At 41.1% G+C, this 19,388-nt stretch overlaps 1 protein-coding gene across 2 annotated transcripts in view; it reads left to right on the top strand.

The window, feature by feature from the left end:
- LOC132689408 (S-adenosyl-L-methionine-dependent tRNA 4-demethylwyosine synthase TYW1) overlaps nt 1-19,388 on the top strand; it is a 212,766-nt gene that overhangs the window by 129,788 nt on the left and 63,590 nt on the right. The gene's annotated exons all lie outside the window — the stretch shown is intronic.

Here is a 19,388-nt window from a genome sequence, read left to right as displayed (position 1 = left end):
TGAGCCATCAGCCCAGAGCCTGACGCGGGGCTCGAACTCACGAACCGTGAGATCGCGACCTGAGCTGAAGTCGGACGCTCAACCGACTGGGCCACCCAGGCGCCCCAAATAGTATATGTTTAAATACGAGATTAATTTTCTTGAATTTCTAAGACCAAATTTCCTACCTGTAAGGGACTCAGCCTCAGAATTTCCAAATGTAATGCCTTTTTCTTCCAGCATTTGCCCTCTTTTATGTCTTCTCTTAGGTCATATTTACTTTCCTAGTCTTTTATTTTTTTAAAGTTTATTTATTTTGAGAGAGTGAGCACATGTGAGCGGGCTGAGGGCAGAGAGAGAGGAGGAAGGAGAGAGAACGGGCAGGGGAAGGGTAGAAGAAAAAGGGGGAGAGAGAGAATCCCAAGCAGGCTCCCAACGCGGGGCTCGCTTGTATGATCTCATCTGTGAGATCATGACCTAAGCCAAAACCAAGAGTCTGACGCTTAACCGACTGAGCCACCCAGGCACCCCTACTTTCCTATTCTTTTCGACCTAAAGTAACCTTCTGATTCTTCTTTTCCGTTAACCCCACATTGTAACAGTTGGTATTTTCTGTTAGTTCTGCCTCTCTTCTCTCATAGCCATTCCCTTGTCCTGTTCTCTTTGCTTTTGCCTTGCAGTCCTTCACACTTTACTCCAACATGACAGATAATGAGAGTCACCACAGAAGCTTCAAAAATTACAATTTCCTATTCCTAGTGGCATTTGAGAATCTGCATTTTAAACATCGCAAGTGGCTTTTGATATGCCGGCCCCATCTGGGACTCACTGTCCCAGAAAACCTCCCTCTCTCTCCTTTGCCCAGCCCTTACTCACTTTGCCATTCCTGACCCACCCTGTCTGGCCCCAGGAAGGCCGTCCTTCCCTGCTTAGGTTGGTGTCTCTGCAGATGCGCCCACTACATTTTCCAAGTCTTTGGTTACCTCCCCAGAGCCGAGATTGTCCTTTCTTTCCATTTCTTTGACTTGTAGAAATTGTGTGTGACCTTCCATGCTCAACTTCATTATTACCTCAATTTTGAAGCCTTTTCCAGTTGCAAACAGCTGCCCCTGTCTCCCTTAAGTTTTATATCTATAAACACACGTTATTTCTGCTGTTTTATCTCAACTTCTCTCTTCTCAACTGAATTCCTTACTCATGTCTTAATTCCACACGAAGTCTAGCACAGCACATCTTATGGTACTTGAAAAGGGTTTCTTGAAAGAATAAATGGGTGGAAACTCAACAGAGCTCTGTTGTGGTAAGATGTATACATACATTTTCTGGGCCATTCAGATGATTAAAACTCCCCCTTCCCCCATTTTATGCTTGAGAGGTTAAATCAGTGCCTTTTTGGGCAATTAGCACTGACAGTATTTAGGTGATGCGAAGTAGGCATTTGGTTTCTCATCTGACCGGTCTTGGATTATTTAGAAAGCTGGCAAGCCAGGTGCTTCTTGGGCTCCTAAAGTCTCTTCGTCTCTGGACTTCACCCTCAGCTCTATCCCCTCTACTCATTGCCGAGACAGGAGATACATGGCGTACAAGTCAGAATGCACTTAGATAGAAGCCAGACAGCAGGAGCTGGCATTATCGGACCCATCTGAGATTGTTACCTAGGCTGTATTCTGAGTCAGATGTGGACGATGAGAAGCAGGCATTAGTAGAATGGCTTAATAGCTTCTTTTTTCTTTTGCCAAAATTTTCCACAAAATGTATTCTTGGAGTTATAAGCCCTTAGATGTCCTATTCAGTTGTAAGTACTCTGGGTTGACTCATTGAGAGTAATGAAATAATTTAAAGTTGTGCAGTATTTTCTAACCTGTGAGCTTCTTACGTGTAACGTCATAAATTGTGTCCGTGTAACTCTGGTTGGAAGATTTTCCTTGGGCTGTTAGACTATCCTGGCAGATTAGGGCAAGTGCTTTCTAAGCATTTTGTAGCAATTAGAGTGCATGTTTCTTATTGTGTCGTTCATGTTGCCATTTAAGAAAGATCTGTGACAGGGAACTGCTCTTAAATTAACTACATCTAGCTATGTTACTTCCTTCTGAATATCTAATATTACTGGTACAGTAGATACTATCAAGAAAGTTCTGCTTTACTGCTGTTTAATACTCAAAAATAACACTTATGTTGCAACTATACTTATTAGCTAGGCTCCAACATGTTATTACTGTAATCTGGCATCATTTGAGTTTTTAAATAAAACATTTTAAATGAAAGTGACTTTAGATACTTTAATTAGAACATCTATGCATTTATATTATTATCTTTATTGCCTGTTTAGGCTTTTAGTACGTTAGTACTTTTTGTTATTTGTTTTAGGCTTAGCAAGGAAAGGCATTAGAATTGAAAGAATTTCTTGAACTTTATAAACAGAAAAATTTGATTTGTCCCAAGATTTTCAGCCTGTTTATGAGCTAGTGTAACCCAAAGCAGAAAGAGGTAGGATATTTGGGGGTTTTTTTGTTTTTTGTTTTTTGTTTTTTTTTACTCATGGCTAGTATAGTATTTTCATTTCTGGATCTTTATCCTTTGTCAAATTGTTCTGCTTCAAATATGAGGAGAGAGATATATTGGTACTTGAGTATATGGGGCTAAAAAGCAATTCCATCAAGGTAACACAGCAAAAAATGTGTTAGCTTCAATTTCCGTCCACGATAGCTACTTGTCACACAGTTTTGTTTTTTTTTTTTTTTTTTAAAAGAAAAATCCATCTTGTAAATGACAACACTGACTGCCTTTGGCAGGAGACTTTTATCAGCTGTGTGACCAGATGTGTTTCTGCTGCACATTGTTATGCCAGGTTGAAGATCCAGCAGGATAAGCGGTGGTATTGATATCCTTGAAACGTTATATTTGAAAAGAAAGGCAAAAATAGTTGTCTGCATTACACATTCTTAGATCTCAAGAGTGAACGTTAGCACTCTTTTCCGCAAATGTGAGCATGCTCTGACCTGATGTTATTAGAGTTAATATAGTTTCATTGTTAAGAAGGGCTTATTGTACATTAATGAGGTAGATTTGTATCTAATAAGAGGTAAACCAGTGTATCCATGTGGCCCACAATTTGCAGCTTAAAAAACAAACATTTAATATTTGACTTCCTTATCTCTGATTATAAAAACATTATGTGTTCATTATGGAAACTCAGGGGACGTAAAGAGAAGTATAAAGAAGCAAGGAAAGAGGTTACTTCTGAATCCAGGACCTTGAGACACCGACTGCTAACATTTAAAGTACTTCTATTTAATCCTTTGGTGATGGGTGGGGGAGGGCGGGAGGCTGCGTTTTTACATAGGTAACTCAATTTTGTATGTTGCTTTTTGTTGTTAACATGAGGTCATAGCATTTTTTCATGCTATTAATTTTTCTGTATGACCTTCGTGTTAAAGACAGCTTAGTTTTTCACCTCAGCGTGAGATCACAGAAAATACATATATTGGTTTCTGCACCCGGTTTCTGGCACGGAGCTCCTAGAACCCTTGTAGTGTTCTAAGTGGTAAGGCTGTCTTGTTTTAGTGTTTCACCTTTGACCCCATACTTAACATAGGGCTCCCAAAACCCTTGTAAATTCCTAAGTGATAAGAGAAGATCATCTCTTGTTCTAATGAGGTGACTCTGGGGGGACTCCTAAGTGGCTCGTAGATTGGGTCTCGTCACCAAAAAGATGAAGCTAATCAGAAGGCTGGAATTTTCTGTGGGTTCCCCGCCCCCCACCCCACTGTGCTTCCCCATTTCTCTAGAGAGGGGAGAGGGCCTAGAAATGGAGTAAATAACTGATCATACCTACATGAGGAAGCCTCCATAAATCCCAGTAGGGAGTTTGGGAAACTTCAAGGTTGGTGAACACAGTCACACCAGAGGGGTAACACGCCCCAACTCCATGGGGACGGAAGCTCCTGGGCTCGGGAGCCTCCCAGACCTCACCCTGTGTACCTCCTCATCTGGTTGTTCATCTGTATCCTTTCATAAACTGGTAGATGTAAGTAAGTGTTTCCCCGAGGTCTCTAATCTGCTCTAGCCAATTAATCGAACCTGAGGGAGGAAGGTCAGAAGCACACGTGATAACCTAGACTTGACATTGTCTAAAGTGTGCTGCAGTGTCAGAAATGAGTTAAGTTGTAGAACACCCAGTTGGTGTCACAGAGACTTGCTTGTGGGGGAAAACCGCCCACATGTTCGATGGCCGGACGTGTTCTGGCTTAGTGGAAAGGGAGACACATAGGAGAGAACACTGGTTGTTCCCTACTCACTCGGTTTCCTGCTTGTTGGCCAGTAGGGGGGGGGGGGGGGTCTAGTGAGAGTGTGTCATGTTCTGGCACACTTCTTCAATTGTGCGTGTCTGGCAGTAAAGTCAAATTCCTGTCTTTATCACACTCGAGAGGGAGCCTTGATGCCTGTGCTGCTCGTGAGTTGCGACATACACACGTTGTCATTTAATTTTTTTTTTTTTTTCAACGTTTTTTATTTATTTTTGGGACAGAGAGAGACAGAGCATGAACGGGGGAGGGGCAGAGAGAGAGGGAGACACAGAATTGGAAGCAGGCTCCAGGCTCCGAGCCATCAGCCCAGAGCCTGACGCGGGGCTCGAACTCACGGACCGCGAGATCGTGACCTGGCTGAAGTCGGACGCTTAACCGACTGCGCCACCCAGGCGCCCCCACACGTTGTCATTTAAAACCGTTTCTGAAGTCACGTGCAGCCAGAGATGGCATGTCCTAGTCGGTAGCATTGCTATTTTCATTATTGTGTGTCTTACAATCTAGAGTATCTTAGATGAAATGAAAGAGCATATCTTCTCCCTTACCTCCTTTTTGGGATAAGCAAGTCTCCCCTCCATCGTTCTGACTAGTCCTGCTGCTTATTGACCCATTTTCTTTATTTCTGCCTCCCAGCATTGATGCCAAAGTCTGCTCTTCAGTCTTTGTCCATCTGGCTGTGGTCTGCATATGTTTTTTTATTGTCATCTTTTTTTAGGCTTTATCTTGCCCTTTACCTTCATCTGTTACCCATGAGCCTGCTCCATGGGACGGGCCTCCCAGGCTGTGGATTCTGTCCAGCCTGGGTTTTTTTTGGTTTTTTTTTTTTTTTTAATTTTTTTTTTTTTTTAATGTTTATTTCTGAGACAGAGAGAGACCGAGCATGAGTGGGGGAGGAGCAGAGAGAGAGGGAGACACAGAACCCAAAGCAGGCTCCAGGCTCTGAGCTGTCAGCACAGATCCCGACCCGGGGCTCGAACTCACAAACCGCGAGATCATGACCTCAACCGACTGAACCACCCAGGCACCTCCTGTCCAGCCTGGGTTTAATGCCACCATACCCTCCTCTGCTTGACTAAAAACCATGTCCTGGTTTTAGCCACTTTTGAAATCAGACCAAGACTGCCGTGCTTGGATCTCTCCAGCGGTGTCATCCAAAGCCAGTGTCTACAAACTGACTGGTTCCCTCCAGTGCCAGGAAGTTCTGTCATAAGTACATTTTTCTCCAGACGTGACTTCTGCCTAAGCTCATTCTAGGGAAAGATGAACATGTTGCATGTTGGGTTCCTGTTGAGGCACTGGGTGATTGGGTCAGGCAGATAATTGCTTCAATCTTGGGGACTCAGGAACGTCACAGTAGGAACATGTAGGTGTGAAAGTCATCTCTGTAGCAGTTTGTTGAAGGCAAACAGGTGGACGGAATTGTCCAAGAAGGGTCTAGAGAAGGCCAAAGAAGGAGCTGTAGGGAAAACAAATTTTGAAGCTTTCAAAATGAGGAGCATATGGGGAGTGAGTCTGGGAAGAATTTGATAAAGGTGTTGGTGCAGTTTCATGCAAGTGTGGTATGTTAACGTACAATTCAAGGAAACAGTTTGGTTCCAGAAAGAGAAGGGGAACGTTAAGTATGATGAAAAAGAAACTTGGTCTATCAGTTAGTCTCTAATGACTATGGCAAAAAGAAGTACAGTGTTTTGTGTAGAAGCCATCGTGTAGTGGGTTGAATGGGGACAATAGATATTAATGTAATAAATACTAACTTTTTGAACCAAGAGCAACAATATTAATGAAGAAATGAAAGGTATTTCCTTTTATCAGATAAAAATTTATCTAAGCATATGTGCTAATTTGAAAATAAATATTACTGTAATGAAGAATATAAGATGACTCCTATGCCACCAGAAGTCAAAGGTGAAAAAACACTATCGCTATAATGCGTAGCTTCTGGAGTTTTAACTCTTGTGTGTATGTATATGTATGTGTATTTTACTTACAAAATGAAATCATGCCATACATATTTTTACAACTGTACTTCTTATTTATAATACCATATTTAAAATATTTACTTAAAATATCAACTTCTGTCAGCATAGATTAATTTTGCCTATTTTCTGGATATAACAATTTAATTTTGCCTTTGGCGGCCTTCCCTGACTCCCTCCTTCCCCCTCCCTGGTTTATATCCCACACTGCCCATACCCAGCACTTATGAACTTGAAAGATCCCTGAGAGAAGGCAGAGTGTATGTGAGGTCTTTGTGCCCACCATGGTATTCCCAGCTCTTAATCACAGGTCAACACACAGTTGCCAGATAACCAGAATGCGATTGATCCACTCCCGTCGTGATGTGTATTCAGTTGTTTCCCATCGATTTGTTGTGTGTAGTAGTTATGAGCTTGGGATTCTGAAACAAGACCACCCAGGTTTGAATCCTATTTCCTACCACTTCTTGGCTGTGTAATATTGGTCGTGGGATTCAGTTTTCTCTTCTGTAAAATGGGGTTGATAACAGTGTCTTCCTCATAAGGTCTAGATAGAAACACCTAAAAATATCATAGAGTGCTTGTGTTTAAATTTTAAAATATAACGCCCTCTATCACCAATCTTGTGTATATAATTGATTTTGGACATCTTAAAAAGTACAGTACATAAGGTGGTAAATACTAATGTAACTACCATCTAGCCTAAGAAATAAAAGATTATAAACTCAGTTGCAGTCCCTGTGAACCCCTTTTCTATTATATTTCCTTTCCTTCCCTCTCTTGCAGAGGTAATCAATATGTATTTTGTGTTTATTTTTCCATGCTATTTTTATCCTTCACTCTATTTACACCTCCATAAACAGCTGTTTTCCATATTTTAAAACTATTTACATAGTAGTATCATTCTATAAATATCATTCTGCAACTTTTCCTTTTTTTGACCATTTAAAAAATAAAATTTACCATTTTAAATATTTTTACATATACAGTGCAGTGGTATTCAATACAGTCATATTGTGTAACCATCACCAGCATCCATTTCCAGAACATTTTTATCTTCCCAAACTGAAACCATATGCCCATTGACCAATCACCCCAGTCCTCCCCTCCTTGCAGTTTTTGCTTGTTGGTTCAATATTATATTTGTGAGATGTACCCGCGTTGCTACGTTTTGCTTTTGAGACACTGAAACTGCTACATAGCAATCCGTCCTATAAATATCCCACAAGGTACTAATCATTCTCCTGTGGATGGGCATTTAGGTTTTTCTGTAGTTTTCAGCTCTGCAGTGAATGTTAGTGAAAGTGAGGCTTGGTACCTGTGCCGTAGTAGTTTCTTTAGGGTCTGCACCCAGGCGTGAACGTTGCTGGATTGTAGGGTATACACATCTTCAACTGGATTTTCCGTTTTTGTTGTTTTTCATAGTACTCAGGAGAGCGGCTGTACTTCAGAGGCAAGCGTATGAGAGTTTCCATTTTCTATCCTCACAAGCCAGTAGTATTGTTGGCTTTTAAAATTTTGTTAAGCTGATGGATGTGACTTGGCGTCTGTTTGTGGTTTTATTTTGCATTCCTCTAATTAGTGAGGTGAGCATCTTTTCATGTTCTGGGTCATTTCCTTGATCACTTTTACATACCTTGCTTATTTTTCCATTGGTTTTTTATATACATTTTCTGATTCTTTCTTTCAGTAATGGTCTTTCCCTAACGTTGGCACGGTTTGTTTTCTCACTTCCTTCAAGACTCCATTCAGATATTCTGTCATCAGAGAGTTATTCACTGACCATCCTGCGTAAAGGAGTCCCCCTCCTTGGTAGTATTCCTGTCCCTCTCCCCTGCCTGTTTGTCACACAGCACAGGTCACTACCTGACTCGTGTGTTTATCGTGGGTCTCTTCCCCAGTTCGAACATACGCACATACGCTCACAAGGGCAGGGACATTGTCTCGTTCTCTGCTGTATCCTTAGCGCCTCCCATCGTGCTTTGCCTGTAGCGCACATTTAATAAATAAAGAGAATGAATATAAGAACACACGTATGCTGGTATTCAGGTTTCCAGAAATGATTACCCCCCACCATGGGCTATGTAAACAAATGCTAGAAGGTAATAAAAAGACACCATTCCTCCAACTTTGTGAGCCTCCACAGGGTCGATACATCCGGTTCGTCAGAGAACCTAGAGAAGAGCGCTGCAGATTTCTGCTGGGCCAGAGACACTAAAGTTGATGAAGATACAGGTAACCACTCCTGGTTCTGCCCGGCTCCCCTCAGTACCTGCCCCCCACCCCTCCTGGCAACAACTGGATAAAAACTCCTCAGAACCAGTGAAATGGAGAGAGAAAATGTTCTGTGTCTGTGTCTCTCTTTGTACTTGACGTATATATTTACATACCATCAGATTCTCCCCTCCAGGGCGTGCAATTCAGTGATTTTTAGTACATTCACGAGGCTGTGCAGCCGTCACTACCATTTCGTTTTGGAACATTTTCGTCACCCCAGCCAAATTTCCTTTTTACTTATAATGTTAAAACACTTATTTAAAAACGCCTTTGTGTTTCGTGCTTAGGTCTCCAAATACCTGTGTTTTTCTGGAAAGTGTGTGCTGCCTCCAGGGTCTACCCAGCAAACTCGCACAGGCTCGCGAGTGCGGCCCCCGCCGACCAGCAGCTCCCTGGGTGTTCGCCCCTGGGAGCCAGGCCCGCGCCACTCCAGCCTTGCTGGTGACACTGGAAGCTAGGTTCAGAATTGAAATAAATATAAGGCAGACCTTTGATCTTGCAGAGAGCGTTATTACTGCAAGTTTCTGTGTTTAATAATAAAGCGCCGACAGCTAACATCTGTTAAATGATTGCCAAGTTCTAGTCCTGCTAATCGTTTATGTGCATCATATCGCTTTATCTTTGCACACTTCTTCTGAGGGAGATATTGAAATCACCCTCATTTGACAGATGAGAAAACTGAGGCTTATGAAGTTGTTTGGCCTGTTACCTGTTCGCGTTTGCTTATCCTCTGTAGCCACGGTGGAGGTCACCGTTTCTGAGAATCTGGATACAGCTACTGAGTATCATAACCTGAAAACTGGTATTTGAACTCGGGTTTGGTTCCAAAGTGCTCCATTTTGTCCGTCAGTACTCTCTATATCCAGAAGATCGAAGTTAGTCCTGTTGCCTAAAATTACCATTTTCCCTTCTTTTATTTATTCTTTGAACCGGGACAGTAAGACGTATTTATTTCTAGATGATGTGAAGAGGTGGAGATTTTCATGGGTCAGCAAAAGTTTATGAAAACATTACAGTTCTGTAGCTCTGTAATGATCTATTGCCAAGATATTCTAGCACCGAGGGAAGATTTCATCTGATCTGAATAACATCTTACTCATAATTTGCTCCTTGTTTCACATGGGAAGGAAGTATTTTTGGATTTAATCCTCATAATAATGTGTGATTCAGAGTGCTACCTGATGAGCTGTGAAGACTGACAGTAGTCTTCGTAATTTGATGAAATGTAGGTCCATATGTAGGTCCGTGTCTTGTGTATCAATATATTATAGTGAGATCATGATGAAAATGTAAACATGATTGACTGTTAGAAACTAACATATTTTAGTGAGTGGAAGAAAATTGCACGTTTTCCTGTTTTCTTAGAGGTGTTTTTGGCTGAGAATTGATTGGTTCCAATAACCTCCTTCCTCCACCACTTTTAGAAAGAGAGGGGCTGGGACTAAAGATTATTCTAATCAAGCCTTCCGAATTCCTACTCTCAAACAAAAAAAGAATTCCTACTGTCTTGCAGTTTACCCCTTCTTTATTGTTATTCGCTTCTAAGACTAAGTCCTTTTCTTCATCCTTTTCTAAGGGGAGAATTACAGAATGTTCCAAACTGAATTTTAAACCATATATTTGGTAGCCCTACCTAGCAGAACATGGTAAAGTGCCCTTTGCTGTTTCTACTGGGTGAAATGCTCCTAAACCCTCGTAAAAGGGACTCCAGGGGTGGAATAATTCAACACCGTGTTGCCCGTTTAAACAAAGCCTCAGGGAAGCATTGCTGGGTGACTTCGTCTGCAGAGCTGAACGTTGGGACTTCCCCATTGGATAGATTTGTGTGTCTAGAGGTGGGCATTCAGACCTAGCCTTGAAAGAAGAAACCTGTGAAGTGGCCTGTAGGAGGAATCCGTGAAGAGCCCCCTGCATCAGGCATCCTGCCAGGAGGGTCTGTATCTTCATCACTCTGGTGCTTAGTAAGTACTCACAGCCACTGTTGAAAACGACCTTATCTCAGCAGCACAGAAAGTCCCATGCTCTTGCCCCCTGCCCCTCTTCTTCATCTCAGAGCACTGAGAAATACTTTTAGACTGAGAAACTTGGGAGATGGCCGCTGATCTGGAATCGGCCTTGTGTTCTTGTTAAATAGATGAAGTGGCTTTTGAGAAAGCCTCTGGGCGGCTACCCCACTGTGGCCGAGGGCCTGCTTTGCGGACACGGCACTGCACAGACAGGAGTAGAGTTCCTTCCCAGCTGGGATGGCCTCTGTACTGATACCCTGTTCTGTGGAGCCTTGGCTTTCTTGAGCCTTGATTTCTAGAGCATGTGTAGCCACTTCTAAACCCCGGAGGGTGACAAAATCCTTTGTGACCCTCTAGGCCAGGATATCACTATTACTTGTCAGTACCCTTCTGTATCAACTTATCCTGGATTCTGCGGGCCTCCTAGGTTGGGCTGCCTTAGACCAGCTGTGGCTCTTTGTGCTTTGTATGAACGCTAGGAAGTGTAGTGTTTAGCCAAGGCATCTGTATGATGCCAAACAGGGAATGTGGGGTACTAAGCTGGGTAGCCCTCCTGGCCAATTAAGGACATCCACTGATTTCTGAGAATCTGTGGGTACTGCTGGCAGATCATCCTGTATTCATCCAACGGAACACTTTGGTAGACCTTCTAAACAAAGGTCTCATCTCTAGCCACAGAATATCAGTGGAAAGTGATCAAGAAAATCTGGTAAGGATAGGGTCAGATGCTTGCATACAGTTGTCCTTAGCCGTAATCCAAAGCCATGAGAGTAGGTAAATGGGGACCCTGGCCATCTTGCACCTGGCAGAGTGTTCTTCACGTGGTCCAGGGCTGCAGCACATGTTCAAGGTGGAAGAGGTTATAAGTTGGACAGTTTGGATGCTTTTGTTAGCGTGAACTTCTTTGCTATTAAGATCAACCTTGATTCTCAACATTGGTAGAGCAGCAAGACGATGGGGTAGATCCTGGCGCTGCCTGCTGCAGGCTTTTGACAGAGCTTGTGCTCCAGAGCCACACTGTCTGTCTTTGAATGCTGGCTCCACCTTGGAGAGCTTTGGGACCTTAGGCAGCACGTCCGTGCTTCAATTCTTTTATCTGTAAAATGAGGATAATAGGGCACCCGCCTGACTGGGTTATTGTGAGGATTAGATGAGTTGTTACAGAAAGTGTTACCGGAAAGGCCTAGAAAGCAGAGTAAGACTTAATAAATGCTAACATACTTACAACTCTCCAAAAAGGGTGAATGGAAATGTGTAATCTACATTTCAAGTTGAGGATTATACATGTTCTGAAATTTTAAAATATGTTATTTTAAGTAAAAATTACTCAATGAAAACGCAGACTTAAATTTATATATATTTTGGATATGTGCATTTTGAAGCATTCCAAGTTTACCTGTTTTGACTGTTTAGACCAGAATAACTTTTTTTTTTTTTTATTTTTTTTTTTAACTCTAACTCTTTAGAGGCAGGAGAAATTCAGTACAGGAGAGAGGTTCTAAAAAGAGTTTTGAGGGACACCTGGGTGGCTCCATTGGTTAAGCATCGACTTTAGCTCAGGTCATGATCTTGCATTCGTGAGTTTGAGCCCCGCATTGGGCTCTGTGCTGACAGCTTGGAGCCTAGAGCCTGCTTTGGATTCTGTGTTTCCTCTCTCTGGCCCCTCCTGCTCGCGCTCTGTCTCTCTCTGTCTCTCAAAAAATAAAACGTTAAAAAAAACTTTTTTTTATTATTTTTATTTATTTTTTTTATTTAAAAAAAAATTTTTTTTTAACGTTTATTTTTTTTTTTTGAGACAGAGAGAGACAGAGCATGAATGGGGGAGGGTCAGAGAGAGGGAGACACAGAATCTGAAACAGGCTCCAGGCTCTGAGCTGGCAGCACAGAGCCCGACGCGGGGCTCGAACTCACGGACCGTGAGATCATGACCTGAGCCGAAGTCGGACGCTTAACCGACTGAGCCACCCAGGCGCCCCCAAAAAAATTTTTTTTTAAATAAATAAAAAGAGTTTTGATACAAACATCTGCAGCACATAATCTAACCTATTGCTTTACTTCATGTGTATAATCCGTGGATCCTTTTTTATCTTCATTTTTAAAATGGGACAAATATTTGTAATACTTACAGCAAGTATACTTAGACACATATACATATATATTTAGACACACGTATGTGCATATATGATTTTGTGGTATCTGTGTGTTTATGTGTATATGAAATACATATGTACGTACGTATGTATTCTGCAGTATCTCCAAATAACAACTTTAAGTCGCAAAACACGAGAAACTGTAATGCTCAATACATGAAAAGAAAGCTCTGTTTCTGTCTCTTAGGATTCTTTGTGAATCATTACACTCCTTTGTGACCTGTTACCATAAGAGGGAAAGAGCCCTTGTTTTTTGCCTTCAGAACTTACGAAATACTAGTCAGGCCTCTCGTTTCTTTCCTTGAATTTTTCTCAGTTATATGATGGTGTGTTTTGGGATGGGGATAGTTTTGGAAAAAAGATTTCTAAATCAAAGTTTAAAATAAAGTTAATAAAGTGAACAGAGTTAGTAAAGTTTAAAAAGTACCAGCCGATTTTAAACTTGATGAAAATGCTACTACCAATCATTAAGCAAAAGAATAATAAACCCAGTAGAGAAATAAGACGAAGATACAAATGCTTAATGGAAAATGAAATGCAAATGGCCCATAAATATAGATAAAAGTATCAGTGAGGAAACAAGTACTCCCACACATCTCTGGTGAGAATATAAATTGGTCCAATCTCATCTTTGAAGGACACTTTTATGGTATCTATTAAAATAAAAAATGCATGTGCCCTTTGAGTGAGTGGTTCATATCTCGTGATTTACCCTGAGACCTAGTTAACATCCACGTGAAGTAACATATATGCAAGATTATTCATTGTGACATTATTTATAATAGCAAAAGATTGGAAGCAAACTAAATATCCATCAGTTAAATAAATTATGGTACAGCCATACAATTCAATTCTTTTTGACCCGAGTGTCTGAAAGCGGAGGGAGATCTTTGGCCATTTTCCTCTTCGTCTGTTTTCAGAGTGTTCTTGCTTTTTTTTTTTTTTCTTTTTTTGTTTTAAATTTAATTTTAAATTTTTTTTAAATTTACATCCAAATTAGCATATAGTGCAACAGTGATTTCAGGAGTAGATTTTTTAATGCCCCTTACCCATTTAGCCCATCCCCCCTCCCACACCCTCTCCAGTAACCCTGTTTGTTCTCCATATTTATGAGTCTCTTCTGTTTTGTCCCCCTCCCTGTTTTTAGATTATTTTTGTTTCCCTTCCCTCATGTTCATCTGTTTTGTCTCTTAAAGTCCTCATATGAGTGAAGTCGTATGATTTTTGTCTTTCTCTGACTAATTTCACTTAGCATAATACCCTCCGGTTCCATCCACGTAGTTGCAAATGGTAAGATTTCATTCTTTTCGATTGCCCAGTAATACTCCATTGTGTATATATACCACATCTTCTTTATCCATTCATCCATCCATGGACATGTGGGCCCTTTCCATACTTTGGCTATTGTCGATAGTGCTGCTATAAACATGGGGGTGCATGTGTCCCTTTGAAACAGCACACCTGTATCCTGTGGATAAATGCCTAGTAGTGCAGTTGCTGTGTCGTAGGGTAGTTCTATTTTTAGTTTTTTGAGGAACCTCCATACTGTTCTCCAGCATGGCTGCACCAGCTTGCATTCCCAAGAGTGTTCTTACTTTTAAAAAGGATAACCATCAGAAGCTGCCTCAGGGAGATAATTTTTCTAGGCAGAAGAATTGTAAATACTGTGTCAAATTCCTCTTCTTTCTAGTATTAACAGTCATTACTGCTTGACCAAAGCAGGGAAGGTGTTGTAGAAGCTAAAATAGGATTGTAAATCAGGACATAGTGGGTTATAGAAAGTAGGACATGTTAATTGTCTCATGTAGAAACATTCTCATCTTAAGCGCTTTTTCAACATTACGTATATTTGTTTGTCCTAAATATTCTAGCCAACACTAGTGATTGGTCATCATAAACTTGTTATTTTACCATTTCTTACAGTGTTCACTGAAAAACATTGGCTTTTCTTTCACGTGCTATCTCCAGTTTATTTTCTTGTTGTTGCTTTTTAGTGTTTTACCCTTTGGAGGCTTTTGGGCAGTGATTGTGTTTGCAGTCAGTGCTTAGTCAAAGTGGTTGACTGGAACCTCAGGGCTGTCTTTCCAGTCCTCAGAAAGTGAGCATAGTGGAGGTACTTGATTCCACGGCAGCACCATATCAGCTTTGTAACCTTGGCTAAACTCCTGCTAAATGTCCATAAAGACCTTGCTTCCTCATCAGTTAAATGGGGTTAAGAGGGGTTCCTTACATGCCAGACGGCGTTCGGGGATTAAATGACGTTACACGTGTAAAATGCCTAGTACATTCATTGGTTGGCACGTGAACTCACTAGTGTTAATGCTCTTATTAATGAAATTAGTTCAGACTTAAATAGTGGTCATCTGCCTCTTAGAATGAATTTTGGTTACAAATGATTGTCAACATTTTAGAGACTCTGGTTTTACTGTATTTATGTCAGCCACCTCTTGCTTTGAGTTTATTATGTTTCAAGTCCTGTGCTAGGCCCAGGAATACAATTGGATATGGCCTGGTGCCCTTGAGGAACTGTAGTCTTCTGGGGACAAATAGACAGTTTCAGCAGGAGGTGACCAGTGCTGGGGTAGGAGGTCGCACAAGGGCTACAAGAACACGGGGAGACACTGGGATCAGAAGCTTCCTGCGGGAGGTGATGGGAGCTGAGCCAGAGCGTTAACCATCAGTTACTATTAGGGAATAATCTGTAAGGGTCACAGATTGATACGGACTTAAAAGTAAGCTTCCCTCCAACCCTGGTCTCCCAGTAGCCCAGAGCCACCACTGACTACTAAGATGCATTCCCAGTGGGAAGGAAGAGCCGAGCTTGAAGATACGGAAAGCCTTTGTGGCTTGTTAGCAGGTTCAGTTCTGCGGGAATCCAAGAGCAAGGGGGTCGGTAGGGTGAGGAGTGGAATGACAAGAGAGGAAACCAGTGTTGGGAAGGAGGTTCCTCAACTGTGGTAAAAAACAAAACAAAACAAAACAAAACAAAACAAAACAAAACAGGGGCGCCTGGGTGGCTCAGTCGGTTGAGTGTCCCACTTCGGCTCAGCTCATGATCTCGCTGTCTGTGAGTTCGAGCCCCACGTTGGGCCCTGTGCTGACAGCTCGGAGCCTGGAGCCTGCTTCATGTTCTGTGTCTCCCTCTCTCTCTGCCCCTCCCCCGCTCATGCTCTGTCTCTCTCTGTCTCAAAAATAGACATTACAAAAATAAATTAAAAAAAAAAACATAAACAAAAACCAAAAAACAACCCTGATCTCTGCCAATCAAAAAATGCAAAATGGGGGCGCCTGGGTGGCGCAGTCGGTTAAGCGTCCGACTTCAGCCAGGTCACGATCTCGCGGTCCGTGAGTTTGAGCCCCGCGTCAGGCTCTGGGCTGATGGCTCGGAGCCTGGAGCCTGTTTCCGATTCTGTGTCTCCCTCTCTCTCTGCCCCTCCCCCGTTCATGCTCTGTCTCTCTCTGTCCCAAAAATAAATAAAAAACGTTGAAAAAAAAAAAATGCAAAATGGTCTTAGAGCTTTTGCTAGTGCCTAGCACACCAACAGTTTAAAAAAATTTGTTCAAATCTGTGGTTCTAAAAACATTCTCAAATAGTCATTTGAAGGTGAAAAGGCATTTTTTTTAATGTATATTCCAATTAGATACTTTTTTCACTTAAAAATTATGTTGAACAAAAACATTCATAATAGCTGTATAACCATGGGGTCATGAGTGATATTTTAACAAGTTTTCCACTTTTCACCAAAAATAAAATCTATGATAACATTAGAGAAGAAAAATATATATTTTATTTTATTTATTTTTGTTTTAATTTTTTTTTGTTGTTGTTAACGTTTATTTATTTTTGAGACAGAGAGAGACAGAGCATGAACGGGGGAGGGTCAGAGAGAGGGAGACACAGAATCTGAAACAGGCTCCAGGCTCTGAGCTGTCAGCACAGAGCCCGACGCGGGGCTTGAACTCACAAACTGTGAGATCATGACCTGAGCCGAAGTCGGACACTCAACCAACTGAGCCACCCAGGCGCCCCTGTATATTTTATTTTATGTAGGTCATTAGTGTGGCAGTGGGTAATTTATCCCATAGAAATTTCTAGAACTTGATGGTCTAAATAACCAAATATATAGAGTAATATCCATTTTGGACAGATGGCTTTCAGGGCTAGCCTTTTTACATTTGAGCAAGTGTCTTTTATATGAAGCCTGATGTATATTAAGGTCAGACCTGCGTAGATTGTGGCTTGAATGATCGTGAATAGTAGTGACACACTATAGCTCAAAAAATGATAAATGGGTTTTAAAGATCTAGCTATCCACAAGCTAATAGAATTTTACCTACCCTTTGACCTTCGACTCATATATCATCAGATTATCTGAAGGATATAGGAAGAGACACCTCTTCCAAAAATAGGCATAACTACAGACCATTTCCCTGTAGGATGCTGGTTTCCCAGTACAATACCTTTCTTTAATTTCCAGATTTCATAGGACATATGAGTCTTTCACTACAGTGTTTTTAATTGGTATATTTATGAGGGCAAAATCTATATATTTTTTCAAAACATAACATAGCATTTAAAACAAAATGATGATGCAAGGAAAGTCCTGAATGACATTCCAGATACAGTGGGTAGATCATCAGAGTCCAATGTATATGATTTGAAAAGCTCACCAGGTTGCGGCCGAGGGGGATTGTGCCGGCAGCGCGAGAGGCCACTGTGCTTCACTGCGCAGTTGCTGTTAACCATGTTTGTTTTCACTTGTTAAATCCGGAAGTAGTGTTGAACACATATTATAGACTGGTACAGTGGTTATTATATTTATGGGCATTTTACCTTGTTTTAGTTTCATTTTAAGAAAGTCTTTGGCAGTTTTGAGTTGATGTGTAGCATTTTAATTTCTCTCACTTAAAATAATGGGAAATATGCTTTATTTTTTGTGTATGATGTTAGGTTTCAGGAACAGATTACTGCTGTTAGCTGGGAGGTGCCTGTGTTCCTACTGTGATGGATCTTGAAATGTATTGGGTGTGTGTTTCCTGTGGCCACTTTTTTTTTTTTTTTAAGTTTTTACTTAAATTCTAGGTAACATACAGTGTAATGTTAGTTTCAGGTGAACAATTTAATGATGCAGTGCTTCCATGCAACACCAGGTGCTCGTCAGGGCAGGTGCCTTCCTTAATCCCAATCACCTGTTATCTCTATCCCCTTCCCTCCCCCCACCCCAAATGTCCCCCCCCCCCCCATAACTATCAGTTTGTTCTCTATAGTTAAAAGCCCATTTCTTGTTTTGCCTCTCTCTTTTTTTTTTTCATTTGCTTGTTTGCTTTGTTTCTTAAATTCCACATATGAGTGAAATCATATGGTTGTTTGTCTGTCTCTGACTTACTTCGCTTAGCATAATACTTTCTAGCTCCATCCATGTCATGCAAATGGCAAGATTTCATTCTTTTTATGGCTGAATAACATTCCATTGTGTGTGTGTGTGTGTGTGTGTGTGTGTGTATCAAAGATTTTTTCTTTTTTTAATTTATATTTAAATTCCAGTTAGCATACAGTATTAGTTTTAAGTGCACAAGATAGTGATTTAACGCTTACATACAACACCCGGTGCTCACCTTGACAAGTGGGTGCCTTAATCCCTATCACCTGTTTCCCCTCATCCCCTACCCCTCTGAGGGGTAACCACCACTGTGTTCTCTGTAGTTAAGAGCCTGTTTCTTGGTTTGTCCTATGGCTACTTTTTCTGGATGTCTTTCTGCTGCCCACTGTATTTTAAATTGCATTTTTGAAATTCATAGTGTTTAGGGAAATGCTACTTATATTCTCTTTAAATTTTTAAAAAATGTTTATTTTTGAGAGAAAGAGACAGAGTGTGAGCAGGGGAGGGGCAGAGAGAGAGGGAGACACAGAATCTGAAGCAGACTCCAGGCTCTGAGCTGTCAGCACAGAGCCTGACTTGGGGCTCAAACCCAAAAATCAAGAGATCGTGACCTGAGCTTAAGTCGGGCGCTTAGCCGACTGAGCCACCTAGGTGCCCTTGTATTCTCTTTTATTATCTTTATAGTTCTTAGGCATAAATTTGGGTTTTGGATAAATAGTTGTAATCATACTGCATGTATAAGTTTATCTCCTTTGCAACATAAATGTCTTTCAGTTCTATGATGCAATGTTGCTTTATTATTTGCTAGTACTCTAACATTTATCAATTTTTCTTTGTATTTTTATCATGATCCCCTTTTATGTGTGCATAAAATGTAATATACTAGCCTGTAAACAAATGTTTAAAAAATCTAAACTGCACAAACTGCATTTATTCATTCGTTCAACAAATATTTATTGAGTGCTTAATATTTGGTCACAATTTTTCTAGCCACTGAGAATCAGTGAATAAGGCACATGAGATCTCTCTTCTTTGGCAGTGGAGACAGAAAATAAAGATATGCCATTTATAGAACACTGAACACAACGTGGCAAGACCAACAAAAATTTAAAGAAACAAAGCCCAACCACTTGGTAATATAGAAGAGGAACTTTTCAGTTTTTATTAGGTAAAAGAAAATCAAAAGTACAATTACAGATGTTTGTAAAGTAGTGTAAATCAGGGACGCCTGGGTGGCTCAGTCAGTTAAGCATCTGACTTTTGATTTTGGCTCAGGTCAGGATTTCACACTTGGTGAGATCAAGCGCTGCAT

This window comes from Panthera onca, chromosome E3, assembly GCF_046562875.1.
Source record: "Panthera onca isolate mPanOnc1 chromosome E3, mPanOnc1 haplotype 2, whole genome shotgun sequence".
Classification (NCBI taxonomy): Eukaryota; Metazoa; Chordata; class Mammalia; order Carnivora; family Felidae; genus Panthera; species Panthera onca.
Note: the sequence above shows the minus strand (reverse complement) of the source record. Positions and strands in the feature narration are given on the sequence as shown.